Source organism: Thermobia domestica, chromosome 4 (assembly GCF_964235325.1).
Source record: "Thermobia domestica chromosome 4, izTheDome1.hap1.1, whole genome shotgun sequence".
Taxonomy (NCBI): domain Eukaryota; kingdom Metazoa; phylum Arthropoda; class Insecta; order Zygentoma; family Lepismatidae; genus Thermobia; species Thermobia domestica.
Genome location: NC_137457.1, coordinates 105,055,147 through 105,073,749, shown reverse-complemented (window position 1 = coordinate 105,073,749; position 18,603 = coordinate 105,055,147).

The window sequence follows — 18,603 nt, the reverse complement described above, 5'->3', positions numbered from 1 at the left end:
TTGTTTATAGAAAACAGAAGAGGAATTGGAGGGAAGAGGTATATAAAAATTAATAAAAAATTCTACCATGCAGCCTGTCTCGACCTAATTTTAGCTATAGTTGAAGTCCAGGTTTTGGAAGAAATTCACTTTGTTTATAGAATTTGGCAGAGAAAGTTGGGGGAAGAAGTATATAAAAATAAATAAAACTTAATAGATCTTCTACCATCCAACCTGTTTCGATCACTTTTTCTACATAGTTGAGGTGCGGATTTGCGAAGCTATTCACTTTGTTTATAGAACTTAGGATAGAAAATTGGGGTAAGAGGTATATAAAAATAAATGAAACTTAATAAATCTTCTACCATTACAACCATTCTCGATAAAGATTTCAACATAGTTGAGGTCCGGTTTTGGGAAATTATTCACTTTGTTTTTAGAATTTAGCAGATAAATTTGGGGGAAGAGGTATATAAACATAAATAAAACTTAATAGATTTTCTACCACCCAACCAGGCTCGATCAAGTTTTTAACATAGTTGAGGTCCATGTTTTGGAACGTATTCACTTTGTCTATAGAATTTGGAAGACAAGGTTACGGGAAGAGGTATATAATAATAAAGAAAACCTAATAAATCTTCTACCACCCAACCGGTCTCGATCAAGTTATCAACAGAGTTGAGGTGCGTGTTTCACAATGTATTCAGTTGGACTATAGAAATTAGAAGAGAAATTTGGGGAAGAGGTATATAATGATAAATAAGACTTAATAAATCTTCTACCATCCAACTTGCCTCGATCAAGTTTTCAACATAGTTGCGGTCCGGGTTTGGGAAGGTATTCACTCCGAGTATAGATATTAGAAGAGAAAGTTGGGAGAAGAGGAGTATAATTGTAAATAAAACTTAATAAATATTCAACCACCCAACCAGGTTAGATCAAGATCTCAACATAGTTGAGGTCCGGGTTTGTTAAGGAATTCTCTTTGTTTATAGAATTCAGAAGAGAAAGTTGTTGAAGAGGTATATAGTAATAAATAAAACTTAATAAATCTTTTACCTCCCAACCAGGCTCAAACAAGGTTTCAACTTAGTTGAGGTCTGGGTTTGGGAAAATATTCACTTTGTTTACAGAATCTAGAAGAGAAAGTTCGTGGAAGAGGTGTATAATAATACATAAATTTTAATAAATCTTCTAGCATTCAACCTGTCTCAATCGAATTTTCCACATAGTTGCGGTCCGGGTTTGGGATTGTATTCACTTCGAATATAAAATTTAGAAGAGAAAGCTGGGAGAAGAGGTGTACATTAGTAAATAAAACTTAATAAAACTTCTACCACCCAACCTGTCTCGAACAAGTTTTCAACATAGTTGAGGTACTGGTTTCTTGAGGTTTTGACTTTTTTTTATAGAATTTAGAAGATAAAGTTGGGAGAAGAGGTATATAATAATAAATAAAACTTAATAAGTATTATACTATCCAACATTTCCCGATCAACATTTCAACATAGTTGCTGTCCGGGTTTGGGAAGGTATTCACTACGACTATAGAATTTAGAAGAGAAATTTGGGGAAGAGGTATACAATAGTAAATAAAACTTAATAAATATTCTACCACCCAAACAGGTTCGATGAAGTTTTTACCATAGGTGAAGTCATTGTTTGGGAAGGAATTCACTTTGTTTATAGAATCTAGAAGAGAACGTTGTAGGAAGAGGTATATAAAAATAAATAAAACTGAATAAATCTTCCATCACCCAATCTGCCTCGATCAAATTATCAACGTAGTTGAAGTGCCGGTTTGGGAAGGTATTCATTTTGTTTATAGAATTTAGAAGAGAAAGTTGGGGGAAGATTTATATAATAATAAATAAAACGATAAATATTCTACCACCCAACCAGGCTCGACCAAGGTTTCAACTTAGTTAAGGTCCTGGTTTGGGAAGGTATTCGATTTGTTTTTAGAATTTAGAAGAAGAATTTGGGAAAAGAGATATATAAAAATAGAAATAAATATTCTACAATCCAGACAGACTCTATCTAGTTTTCAACATGGTTGTGGTACGTGCTTCGGAAGGTATTCACTTCGATTATAGTATTTAGAAGAGAAAGTTGGGGGAAGAGGTATAGAAAAAATTAACAAATCTTCCACCACCCAACCAGGCTTGATCAAGTTTTCAACATAGTTGAAGTGCGGGTTTGGTAAGGTATTCATTTTTTATGGATTTTAGAGGAGAAAGGTTGAGGCGAGGAATACAAAAAAAACTTAATAAATCTTCTACCATCCAACCTATCTCGATGAAGTTTTCAATATATTTGACTTCCGGTTTTGTGAAGAAATTAACTTTGTTTAAGGAATTTCGAAGAGAAAGTTTGAGAGGAGGTACAAAGAAACAAATAAAAGTTAATACATCTTATATCACCCAACCTGTCTCGAGCAAGTTTTCAACATATTTTAGGTCCGGGTTTGGGAAGATATTCACTTTGACTATAGAATTTAGAAGAGAAATTTTGGTGAAAATGTACAAAATAATAAATAAAACTTAATAAATCTACTACCACCCAACCTGTCACTATAAAGTTTTCAACATCGTTGAGGTCCAGGTTTGGGAAGGAATTCACTTTGTTTATAGAATTTAGAAGAGAAAGTTGGGGGAAGAGGTATTAAATAATAAATAAAACTTAATATATCTTCTACCACCAAGCCAGGATCGATCAGGTTTTAAAAATAGTTGAGGTCCGAGTTTGGGAAGTATTCACTTTGTTTACAGAATTTAGAAGAGGAATTTGAGGGAAGAGGTATATAAAAATAAATATAAATCTTCTACCATGCAACCTGTCTCGATCGAGTTTTTACCATAGTTGAAGTCCGGCTTTGGGAAGGAATTCACTTCGTTTAAAGAATTTTGAAGAGAAAGTTGGGGGAAGAGGTATATAATAATAAATAAAACGATAAATATTTTACCACCCAACCAGGCCCGATCAAGGTTTCATCTTAGTTGAGGTACGGGTTTGGAAAATAGTATTCATTTTGTTTATAGAATTTGGCAGAGAAAGTTGGGGGAAGAGGTATATAATAATAAATAAATCTTAATAAATCTTCTACCACCCAACCTGTCTCTATGAAGTTTTCAACATAGTTGAGATCCGGGTTTAGGAAAGTATTCACGTTGCTAATAGAGCTCCGGAGAGAACGTTGGGGGAAGTGCTATAATATGGAAAATAAAACATTATAAATCTTTTACCATCCAACCTGTCTCGATCAATTTTTCAGCATAGTTTGGGTGCGTGCTTATGAAGGATTTCACTTCGACTATAGAATTTAGAAGGGAAGTTGGGGAAGAGGTATAAAATAGCAAATAAAACTTAATAAATTTTCTACCACCCAACGTGTCTCTATCAAGTTCCAGCTTTGAGAAGGAATTCACTTTGTTTATAGAGTTTAGAAGAGAACTTTGGAGAAGAGGTATAAAAAATAAAGAAAACTTAATAAATCTTCTATCACCCAACGTGTCTCTATCAAGTTTTCATCATAGTTGAGGTCCGGGTTTGGGAAGGTATTCACTATGAGTATAGAATTTAGAAGCGAAATTGGCGGGAAGAGATACACAATAATAAATAAAACGTAATAGATCTTCTACCACCCAAGCAGGCTCGTTCAAGTTTTCAGCATAGTTGAGGTCCGGTTGTGGGAAGGTATTAACTTGTTTATGGAATTTAGAAGAGGAATTTGAGGGAAGAGGTATATAAAAATAAATATAAATCTTCTACCATGCAACCTGTGTCGATCGAATTTTTACCATAGGTGAAGTCCATGTGTGGGAAAAAATTCACTTTGTTTATAGAATCTAGAAGAGAACGTTGGAGGAAGAGGTATATAAAAATAAATAAAACTGAATAAATCTTCTATCAGCCAACGTGCCTCGATCAAATTTTCAACTTAGTTGAAGTCCGGGTATGTTAAGGTATTCACTTTGTTTATAGAATTTAGAAGAGAAAGTCGGGGAAAGAGGTATATAATAATAAATAAAACGATAAATTTTCTACCACCCAACCATGCTCGACCGAGGTTTCAACTTAGTTAAGGTCCGGGTTTGGGAGCGTATTCATTTTGTTTATAGAATTTAGAAGAGAAAGTTGGGGTAAAGGTATATAAAAATAATGAAAACTTAATAAATCTTCTACCATCCAACCTGTCTCGATCAAGTTTTCAATATAGTTGACGTCCGGGTTTGTGAAGATATTCACATTGTTTATAGAATTTAGAAGAGAAGGTTGGAGGAAGAAGTATAAGAAAATTAAACTTAATAAATCTTCTATCAGCCAACTTGTCTTGATCAAGTTTTCAACATAGTTGAGGTCCGGGTTTGGGAAGGTATTCACTATTACTATAGAATTTAGAAGTGAAATTTGGGGGAAGAAGTATGCAAAAATAAATAAAACTTAATAAATCTTTTACCACGTAACCAGGCTCGATCAAGTTTTCAACATAGTTGAGTTCCGTGTGTGGGAAGGTATTCACTTTGTTTATAGAAAATAGAAGAGGAATTGGAGGGAAGAGGTATATAAAAATTAATAAAAAATTCTACCATGCAGCCTGTCTCGACCTAATTTTTGCTATAGTTGAAGTCCAGGTTTTGGAAGAAATTCACTTTGTTTATAGAATTTGGCAGAGAAAGTTGGGGGAAGAAGTATATAAAAATAAATAAAACTTAATAGATCTTCTACCATCCAACCTGTTTCGATCACTTTTTCTACATAGTTGAGGTGCGGATTTGCGAAGCTATTCACTTTGTTTATAGAACTTAGGATAGAAAATTGGGGTAAGAGGTATATAAAAATAAATGAAACTTAATAAATCTTCTACCATTACAACCATTCTCGATAAAGATTTCAACATAGTTGAGGTCCGGTTTTGGGAAATTATTCACTTTGTTTTCAGAATTTAGCAGATAAATTTGGGGGAAGAGGTATATAAACATAAATAAAACTTAATAGATTTTCTACCACCCAACCAGGCTCGATCAAGTTTTTAACATAGTTGAGGTCCGTGTTTTGGAACGTATTCACTTTGTCTATAGAATTTGGAAGACAAGGTTACGGGAAGAGGTATATAATAATAAAGAAAACCTAATAAATCTTCTACCACCCAACCGGTCTCGATCAAGTTATCAACACAGTTGAGGTGCGTGTTTCACAATGTATTCAGTTGGACTATAGAAATTAGAAGAGAAATTTGGGGAAGAGGTATATAATGATAAATAAGACTTAATAAATCTTCTACCATCCAACTTGCCTCGATCAAGTTTTCAACATAGTTGCGGTCCGGGTTTGGGAAGGTATTCACTCCGAGTATAGATATTAGAAGAGAAAGTTGGGAGAAGAGGAGTATAATTGTAAATAAAACTTAATAAATATTCAACCACCCAACCAGGTTAGATCAAGATCTCAACATAGTTGAGGTCCGGGTTTGTTAAGGAATTCTCTTTGTTTATAGAATTCAGAAGAGAAAGTTGTTGAAGAGGTATATAGTAATAAATAAAACTTAATAAATCTTTTACCTCCCAACCAGGCTCAAACAAGGTTTCAACTTAGTTGAGGTCTGGGTTTGGGAAAATATTCACTTTGTTTACAGAATCTAGAAGAGAAAGTTCGTGGAAGAGGTGTATAATAATACATAAATTTTAATAAATCTTCTAGCATTCAACCTGTCTCGATCGAATTTTCCACATAGTTGCGGTCCGGGTTTGGGATTGTATTCACTTCGAATATAAAATTTAGAAGAGAAAGCTGGGAGAAGAGGTGTACATTAGTAAATAAAACTTAATAAAACTTCTACCACCCAACCTGTCTCGAACAAGTTTTCAACATAGTTGAGGTACTGGTTTCTTGAGGTTTTGACTTTTTTTTATAGAATTTAGAAGATAAAGTTGGGGGAAGAGGTATATAATAATAAATAAAACTTAATAAGTATTATACTATCCAACATTTCCCGATCAACATTTCAACATAGTTGCTGTCCGGGTTTGGGAAGGTATTCACTACGACTATAGAATTTAGAAGAGAAATTTGGGGAAGAGGTATACAATAGTAAATAAAACTTAATAAATCTTCTACCACCCAAACAGGTTCGATGAAGTTTTTACCATAGGTGAAGTCATTGTTTGGGAAGGAATTCACTTTGTTTATAGAATCTAGAAGAGAACGTTGTAGGAAGAGGTATATAAAAATAAATAAAACTGAATAAATCTTCCATCACCCAATCTGCCTCGATCAAATTATCAACGTAGTTGAAGTGCCGGTTTGGGAAGGTATTCATTTTGTTTATAGAATTTAGAAGAGAAAGTTGGGGGAAGATTTATATAATAATAAATAAAACGATAAATATTCTACCACCCAACCAGGCTCGACCAAGGTTTAAACTTAGTTAAGGTCCTGGTTTGGGAAGGTATTCGATTTGTTTTTAGAATTTAGAAGAAGAATTTGGGAAAAGAGATATATAAAAATAGAAATAAATATTCTACAATCCAGACAGACTCTATCTAGTTTTCAACATGGTTGTGGTACGTGCTTCGGAAGGTATTCACTTCGATTATAGTATTTAGAAGAGAAAGTTGGGGGAAGAGGTATAGAAAAAATTAACAAATCTTCCACCACCCAACCAGGCTTGATCAAGTTTTCAACATAGTTGAAGTGCGGGTTTGGTAAGGTATTCATTTTTTTATGGATTTTAGAGGAGAAAGGTTGAGGCGAGGAATACAAAAAAAACTTAATAAATCTTCTACCATCCAACCTATCTCGATGAAGTTTTCAATATATTTGACTTCCGGTTTTGTGAAGAAATTAACTTTGTTTAAGGAATTTCGAAGAGAAAGTTTGAGAGGAGGTACAAAGAAACAAATAAAAGTTAATACATCTTATATCACCCAACCTGTCTCGAGCAAGTTTTCAACATATTTTAGGTCCGGGTTTGGGAAGATATTCACTTTGACTATAGAATTTAGAAGAGAAATTTTGGTGAAAATGTACAAAATAATAAATAAAACTTAATAAATCTACTACCACCCAACCTGTCACTATAAAGTTTTCAACATCGTTGAGGTCCAGGTTTGGGAAGGAATTCACTTTGTTTATAGAATTTAGAAGAGAAAGTTGGGGGAAGAGGTATTAAATAATAAATAAAACTTAATATATCTTCTACCACCAAGCCAGGATCGATCAGGTTTTAAAAATAGTTGAGGTCCGAGTTTGGGAAGTATTCACTTTGTTTACAGAATTTAGAAGAGGAATTTGAGGGAAGAGGTATATAAAAATAAATATAAATCTTCTACCATGCAACCTGTCTCGATCGAGTTTTTACCATAGTTGAAGTCCGGCTTTGGGAAGGAATTCACTTCGTTTAAAGAATTTTGAAGAGAAAGTTGGGGGAAGAGGTATATAATAATAAATAAAACGATAAATATTTTACCACCCAACCAGGCCCGATCAAGGTTTCATCTTAGTTGAGGTACGGGTTTGGAAAATAGTATTCATTTTGTTTATAGAATTTGGCAGAGAAAGTTGGGGGAAGAGGTATATAATAATAAATAAATCTTAATAAATCTTCTACCACCCAACCTGTCTCTATGAAGTTTTCAACATAGTTGAGATCCGGGTTTAGGAAAGTATTCACGTTGCTAATAGAGCTCCGGAGAGAACGTTGGGGAAGTGCTATAATATGGAAAATAAAACATTATAAATCTTTTACCATCCAACCTGTCTCGATCAATTTTTCAGCATAGTTTGGGTGCGTGCTTATGAAGGATTTCACTTCGACTATAGAATTTAGAAGGGAAGTTGGGGAAGAGGTATAAAATAGCAAATAAAACTTAATAAATTTTCTACCACCCAACGTGTCTCTATCAAGTTCCAGCTTTGAGAAGGAATTCACTTTGTTTATAGAGTTTAGAAGAGAACTTTGGAGAAGAGGTATAAAAAATAAAGAAAACTTAATAAATCTTCTATCACCCAACGTGTCTCTATCAAGTTTTCATCATAGTTGAGGTCCGGGTTTGGGAAGGTATTCACTATGAGTATAGAATTTAGAAGCGAAATTGGCGGGAAGAGATACACAATAATAAATAAAACGTAATAGATCTTCTACCACCCAAGCAGGCTCGTTCAAGTTTTCAGCATAGTTGAGGTCCGGTTGTGGGAAGGTATTAACTTGTTTATGGAATTTAGAAGAGGAATTTGAGGGAAGAGGTATATAAAAATAAATATAAATCTTCTACCATGCAACCTGTGTCGATCGAATTTTTACCATAGGTGAAGTCCATGTGTGGGAAAAAATTCACTTTGTTTATAGAATCTAGAAGAGAACGTTGGAGGAGGAGGTATATAAAAATAAATAAAACTGAATAAATCTTCTATCAGCCAACGTGCCTCGATCAAATTTTCAACTTAGTTGAAGTCCGGGTATGTTAAGGTATTCACTTTGTTTATAGAATTTAGAAGAGAAAGTCGGGGAAAGAGGTATATAATAATAAATAAAACGATAAATTTTCTACCACCCAACCAGGCTCGACCGAGGTTTCAACTTAGTTAAGGTCCGGGTTTGGGAGCGTATTCATTTTGTTTATAGAATTTAGAAGAGAAAGTTGGGGTAAAGGTATATAAAAATAATGAAAACTTAATAAATCTTCTACCATCCAACCTGTCTCGATCAAGTTTTCAATATAGTTGACGTCCGGGTTTGTGAAGATATTCACATTGTTTATAGAATTTAGAAGAGAAGGTTGGAGGAAGAAGTATAAGAAAATTAAACTTAATAAATCTTCTATCAGCCAACTTGTCTTGATCAAGTTTTCAACATAGTTGAGGTCCGGGTTTGGGAAGGTATTCACTATTACTATAGAATTTAGAAGTGAAATTTGGGGGAAGAAGTATGCAAAAATAAATAAAACTTAATAAATCTTTTACCACGTAACCAGGCTCGATCAAGTTTTCAACATAGTTGAGTTCCGTGTGTGGGAAGGTATTCACTTTGTTTATAGAAAATAGAAGAGGAATTGGAGGGAAGAGGTATATAAAAATTAATAAAAAATTCTACCATGCAGCCTGTCTCGACCTAATTTTTGCTATAGTTGAAGTCCAGGTTTTGGAAGAAATTCACTTTGTTTATAGAATTTGGCAGAGAAAGTTGGGGGAAGAAGTATATAAAAATAAATAAAACTTAATAGATCTTCTACCATCCAACCTGTTTCGATCACTTTTTCTACATAGTTGAGGTGCGGATTTGCGAAGCTATTCACTTTGTTTATAGAACTTAGGATAGAAAATTGGGGTAAGAGGTATATAAAAATAAATGAAACTTAATAAATCTTCTACCATTACAACCATTCTCGATAAAGATTTCAACATAGTTGAGGTCCGGTTTTGGGAAATTATTCACTTTGTTTTCAGAATTTAGCAGATAAATTTGGGGGAAGAGGTATATAAACATAAATAAAACTTAATAGATTTTCTACCACCCAACCAGGCTCGATCAAGTTTTTAACATAGTTGAGGTCCGTGTTTTGGAACGTATTCATTTTGTCTATAGAATTTGGAAGACAAGGTTACGGGAAGAGGTATATAATAATAAAGAAAACCTAATAAATCTTCTACCACCCAACCGGTCTTGATCAAGTTATCAACACAGTTGAGGTGCGTGTTTCACAATGTATTCAGTTGGACTATAGAAATTAGAAGAGAAATTTGGGGAAGAGGTATATAATGATAAATAAGACTTAATAAATCTTCTACCATCCAACTTGCCTCGATCAAGTTTTCAACATAGTTGCGGTCCGGGTTTGGGAAGGTATTCACTCCGAGTATAGATATTAGAAGAGAAAGTTGGGAGAAGAGGAGTATAATTGTAAATAAAACTTAATAAATATTCAACCACCCAACCAGGTTAGATCAAGATCTCAACATAGTTGAGGTCCGGGTTTGTTAAGGAATTCTCTTTGTTTATAGAATTCAGAAGAGAAAGTTGTTGAAGAGGTATATAGTAATAAATAAAACTTAATAAATCTTTTACCTCCCAACCAGGCTCAAACAAGGTTTCAACTTAGTTGAGGTCTGGGTTTGGGAAAATATTCACTTTGTTTACAGAATCTAGAAGAGAAAGTTCGTGGAAGAGGTGTATAATAATACATAAATTTTAATAAATCTTCTAGCATTCAACCTGTCTCGATCGAATTTTCCACATAGTTGCGGTCCGGGTTTGGGATTGTATTCACTTCGAATATAAAATTTAGAAGAGAAAGCTGGGAGAAGAGGTGTACATTAGTAAATAAAACTTAATAAAACTTCTACCACCCAACCTGTCTCGAACAAGTTTTCAACATAGTTGAGGTACTGGTTTCTTGAGGTTTTGACTTTTTTTTATAGAATTTAGAAGATAAAGTTGGGGGAAGAGGTATATAATAATAAATAAAACTTAATAAGTATTATACTATCCAACATTTCCCGATCAACATTTCAACATAGTTGCTGTCCGGGTTTGGGAAGGTATTCACTACGACTATAGAATTTAGAAGAGAAATTTGGGGAAGAGGTATACAATAGTAAATAAAACTTAATAAATCTTCTACCACCCAAACAGGTTCGATGAAGTTTTTACCATAGGTGAAGTCATTGTTTGGGAAGGAATTCACTTTGTTTATAGAATCTAGAAGAGAACGTTGTAGGAAGAGGTATATAAAAATAAATAAAACTGAATAAATCTTCCATCACCCAATCTGCCTCGATCAAATTATCAACGTAGTTGAAGTGCCGGTTTGGGAAGGTATTCATTTTGTTTATAGAATTTAGAAGAGAAAGTTGGGGGAAGATTTATATAATAATAAATAAAACGATAAATATTCTACCACCCAACCAGGCTCGACCAAGGTTTAAACTTAGTTAAGGTCCTGGTTTGGGAAGGTATTCGATTTGTTTTTAGAATTTAGAAGAAGAATTTGGGAAAAGAGATATATAAAAATAGAAATAAATATTCTACAATCCAGACAGACTCTATCTAGTTTTCAACATGGTTGTGGTACGTGCTTCGGAAGGTATTCACTTCGATTATAGTATTTAGAAGAGAAAGTTGGGGGAAGAGGTATAGAAAAAATTAACAAATCTTCCACCACCCAACCAGGCTTGATCAAGTTTTCAACATAGTTGAAGTGCGGGTTTGGTAAGGTATTCATTTTTTTATGGATTTTAGAGGAGAAAGGTTGAGGCGAGGAATACAAAAAAAACTTAATAAATCTTCTACCATCCAACCTATCTCGATGAAGTTTTCAATATATTTGACTTCCGGTTTTGTGAAGAAATTAACTTTGTTTAAGGAATTTCGAAGAGAAAGTTTGAGAGGAGGTACAAAGAAACAAATAAAAGTTAATACATCTTATATCACCCAACCTGTCTCGAGCAAGTTTTCAACATATTTTAGGTCCGGGTTTGGGAAGATATTCACTTTGACTATAGAATTTAGAAGAGAAATTTTGGTGAAAATGTACAAAATAATAAATAAAACTTAATAAATCTACTACCACCCAACCTGTCACTATAAAGTTTTCAACATCGTTGAGGTCCAGGTTTGGGAAGGAATTCACTTTGTTTATAGAATTTAGAAGAGAAAGTTGGGGGAAGAGGTATTAAATAATAAATAAAACTTAATATATCTTCTACCACCAAGCCTGGATCGATCAGGTTTTAAAAATAGTTGAGGTCCGAGTTTGGGAAGTATTCACTTTGTTTACAGAATTTAGAAGAGGAATTTGAGGGAAGAGGTATATAAAAATAAATATAAATCTTCTACCATGCAACCTGTCTCGATCGAGTTTTTACCATAGTTGAAGTCCGGCTTTGGGAAGGAATTCACTTCGTTTAAAGAATTTTGAAGAGAAAGTTGGGGGAAGAGGTATATAATAATAAATAAAACGATAAATATTTTACCACCCAACCAGGCCCGATCAAGGTTTCATCTTAGTTGAGGTACGGGTTTGGAAAATAGTATTCATTTTGTTTATAGAATTTGGCAGAGAAAGTTGGGGGAAGAGGTATATAATAATAAATAAATCTTAATAAATCTTCTACCACCCAACCTGTCTCTATGAAGTTTTCAACATAGTTGAGATCCGGGTTTAGGAAGGTATTCACGTTGCTAATAGAGCTCCGGAGAGAACGTTGGGGGAAGTGCTATAATATGGAAAATAAAACATTATAAATCTTTTACCATCCAACCTGTCTCGATCAATTTTTCAGCATAGTTTGGGTGCGTGCTTATGAAGGATTTCACTTCGACTATAGAATTTAGAAGGGAAGTTGGGGAAGAGGTATAAAATAGCAAATAAAACTTAATAAATTTTCTACCACCCAACGTGTCTCTATCAAGTTCCAGCTTTGAGAAGGAATTCACTTTGTTTATAGAGTTTAGAAGAGAACTTTGGAGAAGAGGTATAAAAAATAAAGAAAACTTAATAAATCTTCTATCACCCAACGTGTCTCTATCAAGTTTTCATCATAGTTGAGGTCCGGGTTTGGGAAGGTATTCACTATGAGTATAGAATTTAGAAGCGAAATTGGCGGGAAGAGATACACAATAATAAATAAAACGTAATAGATCTTCTACCACCCAAGCAGGCTCGTTCAAGTTTTCAGCATAGTTGAGGTCCGGTTGTGGGAAGGTATTAACTTGTTTATGGAATTTAGAAGTGGAATTTGATTGAACAGGTATATATAAATATAAATATAAATATAAATATAAATCCTCCACCATGCAACCTGTCTCGACCGAGTTTTTACCATAATTGAAGTCCAGGTTTGAGAAGGAATTCACTTTGTTTACAGAATTTAGAAGAGAACGTTGGAGGAAGAGGTATATAAAAATAAATAAAACGATAAATATACTAACACCCAACCAGGCTCGACCAAGGTTTCAACTTAGTTGAGGTCCGAGTTTGGGAAGGTATTCGATTTATTTATAGAACTTAGAAGAGGAATTTGGGGGAAGAGGTATATAAAAATAAATATAAATCTTCTACCATCCAAACTGACTCGATCTAGTTTTCAACATGGCTGAGTTGCGTGTTTCGGAGGGTATTCCCTTAGATTATAGCAATTAGAAGAAAAAGTTGGGGGAAGAGGTATATAAGAAAAATTTCATAAATCTTCCACCACCCAACCAGGCTCGATCAAGAATTTAACATATTAGAGTTCGTGCTATGGGAAGGTATTAACTTTGTTTATAGAATTTAGAAGAGAAAGTTGGGGGAAGAGGTATATAATAATAAATAAAACGATACATATACTAACACCCAACCAGGCTCGACCAAGGTTCCAACATAGTTGAAGTCCGGGTTTGGGAAGGTATTCACTTTGTTTATAGAATTTAGTTGAGAAAGTTGGGGTGGAGGTATATAAAAATAAATAAAACTTAATAAATCTTCTACCGTCCAACATGTCTCGATCAAGTTTTCAACATAGTTGAGGTCCGGGTATGGGAAGGAATTCACTATGACTATAGAATTTAGAAGAGACATTTGGTGGAAGAGACATACAATAATAATAAATATCACACAACCTTTGTCGATCAAGTTTTCAACTTAGTTGATGTCCGGGTTTCGGAAGGTATTCCCTTAGTTTATACAATTTAGTATAGAAAGTTTGGGAAGAAGTATATAATAAAAAATAAAACTTAATAAATCTTCTACCACCCAAGCAGCCTCGATCAAGTTTTCAAAATAGTTGAGGTCCATGTTTGGGAAGGTATTCACTTTGACTATGGAATTTAGAAGAGAAAGCTCGGGGAAGAGGTATATAATAATAAATAAAACTTAATAATACTTCTACCACCCAACCAGGCTAGATCAAGTATTTAACATATTTGAGGTCTTGGTTTGGGAAGGTATTCACCTTGTTTATAGAATTTAGAAGGGAAAGTTGGGATAGAAGTAAATAAAAATAAATAAAACTTAATAAATCTTCAATCACCAAACCTGTGTCGATCAAGTTTTCAACTTAGTTGAGGTCCGGGTTTGGGAAGGTATTCGTTTTTTTTATAGAATTTAGAAGAGGAATTTGGGGGAAGAGGTATATAAAAATTGATATAAATCTTCTACCATCCAAACTGACTCGATCTAGTTTTCAACATTTTTGAGTTGTGTGTATTGGAAGGTATTCCCTTCGATTATAGCATTTAGAAGAGAAAGTTGGGGGAAGAAGTATATAAGAAAAGTTTCATAAATCTTCCACCACTCAACCAGGCTCAAACAAGTTTTCAAAATAGTTGAAGTCAGGGTTTGGGAATTTATTCACTTTGTTTATAGAATTTAGGAGAGAAAGCTCGGGAAAGAGGTATATAATAATAAATAAAACTTAATAAATCTTCTACCACCCAACCAGGCTCGATCAAGTTTTCAAAATTGTTGAGGTCCGAGTTTGGGAAGGTATTCACTGTGTTTACAGAATTTAGAAGAGGAATTTGAGGGAAAAGGTTTTTGGTCTAGGAATTAATTCATGCGGGTGGACAAGAGATGGCGCAACGAACGGATCGTCCCACAGTTCCGTGTATCCGCACATGTGTTGTAACCCTATGTCATCGCGTATCGTTCGTAGTATAGGGTAGTGGATTAAAGCGTCTACAACACCAGTTTGTAGTTAAGTGAACATGGCGCAATTTGTGCCTGATAAAGTGTTTTTGCGGGTTGTCCTGCTGCATTACTTTAACATGCAGAAAAGTGCGACTGAAAGTCATCGTATTTTGGTGGAAGTGTTTGGTGACGATACTCCTGCTGAGCGAACGAGTCAGAAGTGGTTTGCACGGTTTAGAAGTGGTGATTTCGGCTTGGCAGACCAAGAGCGAGCTGGAAAGCCAAAAAAAATTTCAAGACGAAGAATTGACAGCATTGCTCGAGCAGGATTCGTGTCAAACGCAGGAACAAATTGAAGCAGCATTATTCGTAGATCAAACAACAGTCTCCAAACGCTTGAAAGCCATGGGTATGATTCAAAAGATGTCACATTGTGTTCCACATGAATTGAAAGACAGAGACGTTGAAAGACGAAAAACCATTTGCGAATTGCTGCTTCAACGACAAAGCAGAAAAAGGTTTCTGCATCGAATTATTTCGGGTGATGAGAAGTGGATCCATTAAGAGAATACTAAACGAAAAAAGGGCTGGGTGAAACCAGGTGAACCAGGTCCATCACAACCAAAACGAGATATTCACTGTGCAAAGGCTATGCTGTGCATATGGTGGGATATGAAAGGTGTGGTGTACTATGAGCTGCTGCAACCGGGTGAAACTATGAATGGAGAACGTTATCGACGACAATTTATGCGTTTGAAGCAAGCTCTGGCCAGAACACGACCAGAATGGGAGAACAGACATGATAAACTTATTGTTCAACATGATAACGCTCGCCCACATGTCGCAAAACCGGTCAAAACCTATTTAGAAAATGTCGGATGGGAAGTTTTACACCACCCGCCGTATTGACCAGATGTTGCTCCTTTGGACTACTACTTGTTCGATTCCATGAACAACGATTTGATTGGACAGCGGTTTACTTCTTCAGAAGATATCGAAACATGGGTCTCTGACTGGATCGCTTCCAAGGATGATGACTTCTTTCGCCACGGAATCCGTACATTGCCTGACAGATGGGCGAAAGTGGTGGCTAGCGATGGACAATATTTTTCTTAAGGCATTTATGTATTTTGTGTTTGTACTACAGCTTCAATGTGTGCGTACCAACCGCACGAACTAATTCCTAGACCAAATATATAAAAATAGATATAAATTTTCTGCCATCCTACCTGACTCGATCGAGTTTTTACCATAGTTGAAATCCAGCTTTGGGAATGAATTTGTTTTGTTTATAGAATTTAGAAGAGAACGTTGGAGAAGAGGTATACAAAATAAATAAAAATTAATAAATCTTCTATCACCCAACCTGTCTCGAATAAGTTTTCAACATAGTTGAAGTCCGGGTTTGGGAAGGTATTCACGTTGTTTATAGAATTTAGGAGAGAAAGTTGGGGTAGATGTATATAATAATAATTAAAACTTAATAAATCTTCTACCACCCAACCAGGCTCGATCAAATTTTCAACATAGTTGAGGTCCGGGTGTGGGAAAGGATTCACTTTGTTTATAGAAAATAAAAGAAGAATTTGACGGAAGAGGTATATAAAAATAAATATAAATCTTCTACCATGCAGCTTGTCTCGATCTAATTTTTACCAAAGTTGAAGTCCAGGTTTGGGAAGGAATTCGCTTTGTTTATAGAATTTGGCAGAGAAAGTTGGGAGAAGAGGTATATAAACATAAATAAAACTTAACCGATCTTCTATCACCCAACCTCTATCGATCAAGTTGTCAACAGAGTTGGGGTGCGTGCTTCTGAAGGTATTCACTTCGACTATAGAATTTAAAAGAGGAAGTCGGGGAAGAGGTATATAATAACAAAAAAAACTTAATAAATCTTCTACCACCCAACCATGCTCGAGCAAGGTTTCAACATAGTTGACGTCCGGGTTTGTGAAGATATTCTTTCTCTTTATAGAATTTACAAGAGAAAGTTGGAGGAAGAGGTAAAATATAAATAAAATTTAATAAATCTTCTATCACCAAACCTGTCTCAATCAAGTTAACAACATAGTTGAGTTCCGGGTATTGGAAAGTATTCACTTTGACTGTAAAATTTAGAAGGGAAATTTGGGGGAAGAGGTACACAATAATATATAAAACTTAATAAATCTTTACCACCCACCCAGGCTCGATCAAGTTTTCAACATAGTTGAGGTCCGGGTGTGTTAAGATATTCACTTTGTTTATAGAAAATAGAAGAGGAATTTGAGAGAAAAGGTTTATAAAAATATATATATAAATCTTCTACCATCCAACCTGACTCGATCGAGTTTTTACCATAGTTGAAGTCCAGCTTTGGGAATGAATTCGTTTTCTTTATAGAATTTAGAACAGAACGTTGCAGAAGAGGTATAAAAAATAAATAAAACTTAATAAATCTTATATCACCCAACCTGTCTCGATCAAGTTTTAAACTTAGTTGAGGTACCGGTTTCGGAAGGTATTCACTTTGTTTATAGAATTTAGCATAGAAAGTATGGAAGAGGTATATAATAAAAAATAAAACTTAATAAATATTCTACCACCCAACCAGCCTCGATCAAGAATTTAACATATTAGGGTTCGTGCTTTGGGAAGGTATTGACTTTGTTTATAGAATTTAGGAGAGAAAGTTGGGGTAGAGGTATACAAAAATAAATAAAAATTAATAACTCCCCTGCCATTCAACCTGTCTCGATCAAGTTTTTACCATAGTTGAGGTCCAGGTATGGGAAGGTATTCACTTTTTTTTATAGAATTTAGCATAGAAAGTTTGGGAAGAGGTATATAATAAAAAATAAAACTTAATAAATCTTCTACCACCCAACCAGCCTCGACCAAGTTTTGAAAATAGTTGAGGTCCGGGTTTGCGAAGGTATTCACTTTGACTATAGAATTTAGAAGAGAAAGCTCGGGGAAGAGGTATATAATAGTAAATAAAACTTAATAAAACTTCTACCACCCAACCAGGCTAGATCACGTCTTTAACATATTAGAGGTAGTGGTTTGGGAAGGTATTTACTTTGTTTATAGAATTTAGAAGAGAAAGTTCAGGGGAGAGGTATATAATAATAAATAAAACGATAAATATTCTAACACCCAACCAGACTCGACCAAGGTTTCAACTTAGTTGAGGTCCGGGTTTGGGAAGGTATTCGATTTTTTTATAGAATTTAGAAGAGGAATTTGGGGGAAGAAGTATATAAAAATATATATAAATCTTCTACCATATAAACTGATACGATCTAATTTTAAACACTGTTTAGGTCCGGCTTTGGGAAAGTAATAAAACGATAAATATTCTAACACCCAACCAGGCTCGACCAAGGTTTCAACTTAGTTGAGGTCCGGGTTTGGGAAGTTATTCGATTTGTTTATAGAATTTAGAAGAGGAATTTGGGGGAAGAGGTATATAAAAATAAATAAAACTTAATAAATCTTCTACCATCCAACCTGTCTCGATGAAGTTTTCAACACAGTTGAGGTCCGAGTTTGGGAAGGTATTCACTTTGTTTATAGAATTTAGAAGAGAAAGTTGGAGGAAGAGGAAAAAAAAGAAATAAAACTTAATAAATCTTCTAGGATTCAACCTGTCTCGATGAAGTTTTCAACATAGTTGATGTCCGGGTTTGGGAAAGTATTCACTCTGTTTTTAGAATTTAGAAGAGAAAGTTGGGTGAAGAGGTATATAAAAAAGTAAAACTTAATAAATCTTCTACCATCCCACTTGTCTCGATGAAGTTTTCAACATAGTTGAGGTCCGGGTTTTGGAAATTATTCACTTTGTTTATAGAATTTAAAAGAGGAATTTGGGACAAGAAGTATATAAAAATAGATATAAGTCTTCTACCATCCAACCTGACTTGATCTAGTTTTCAACATGGTTCAGGTCCGGGTTGGGGAAGGTATTTAGTTTGTTTATGGAATTTGGATTAGAAAGGTGGGATAAGAGGAATACAAGAAAAATAATAAATCT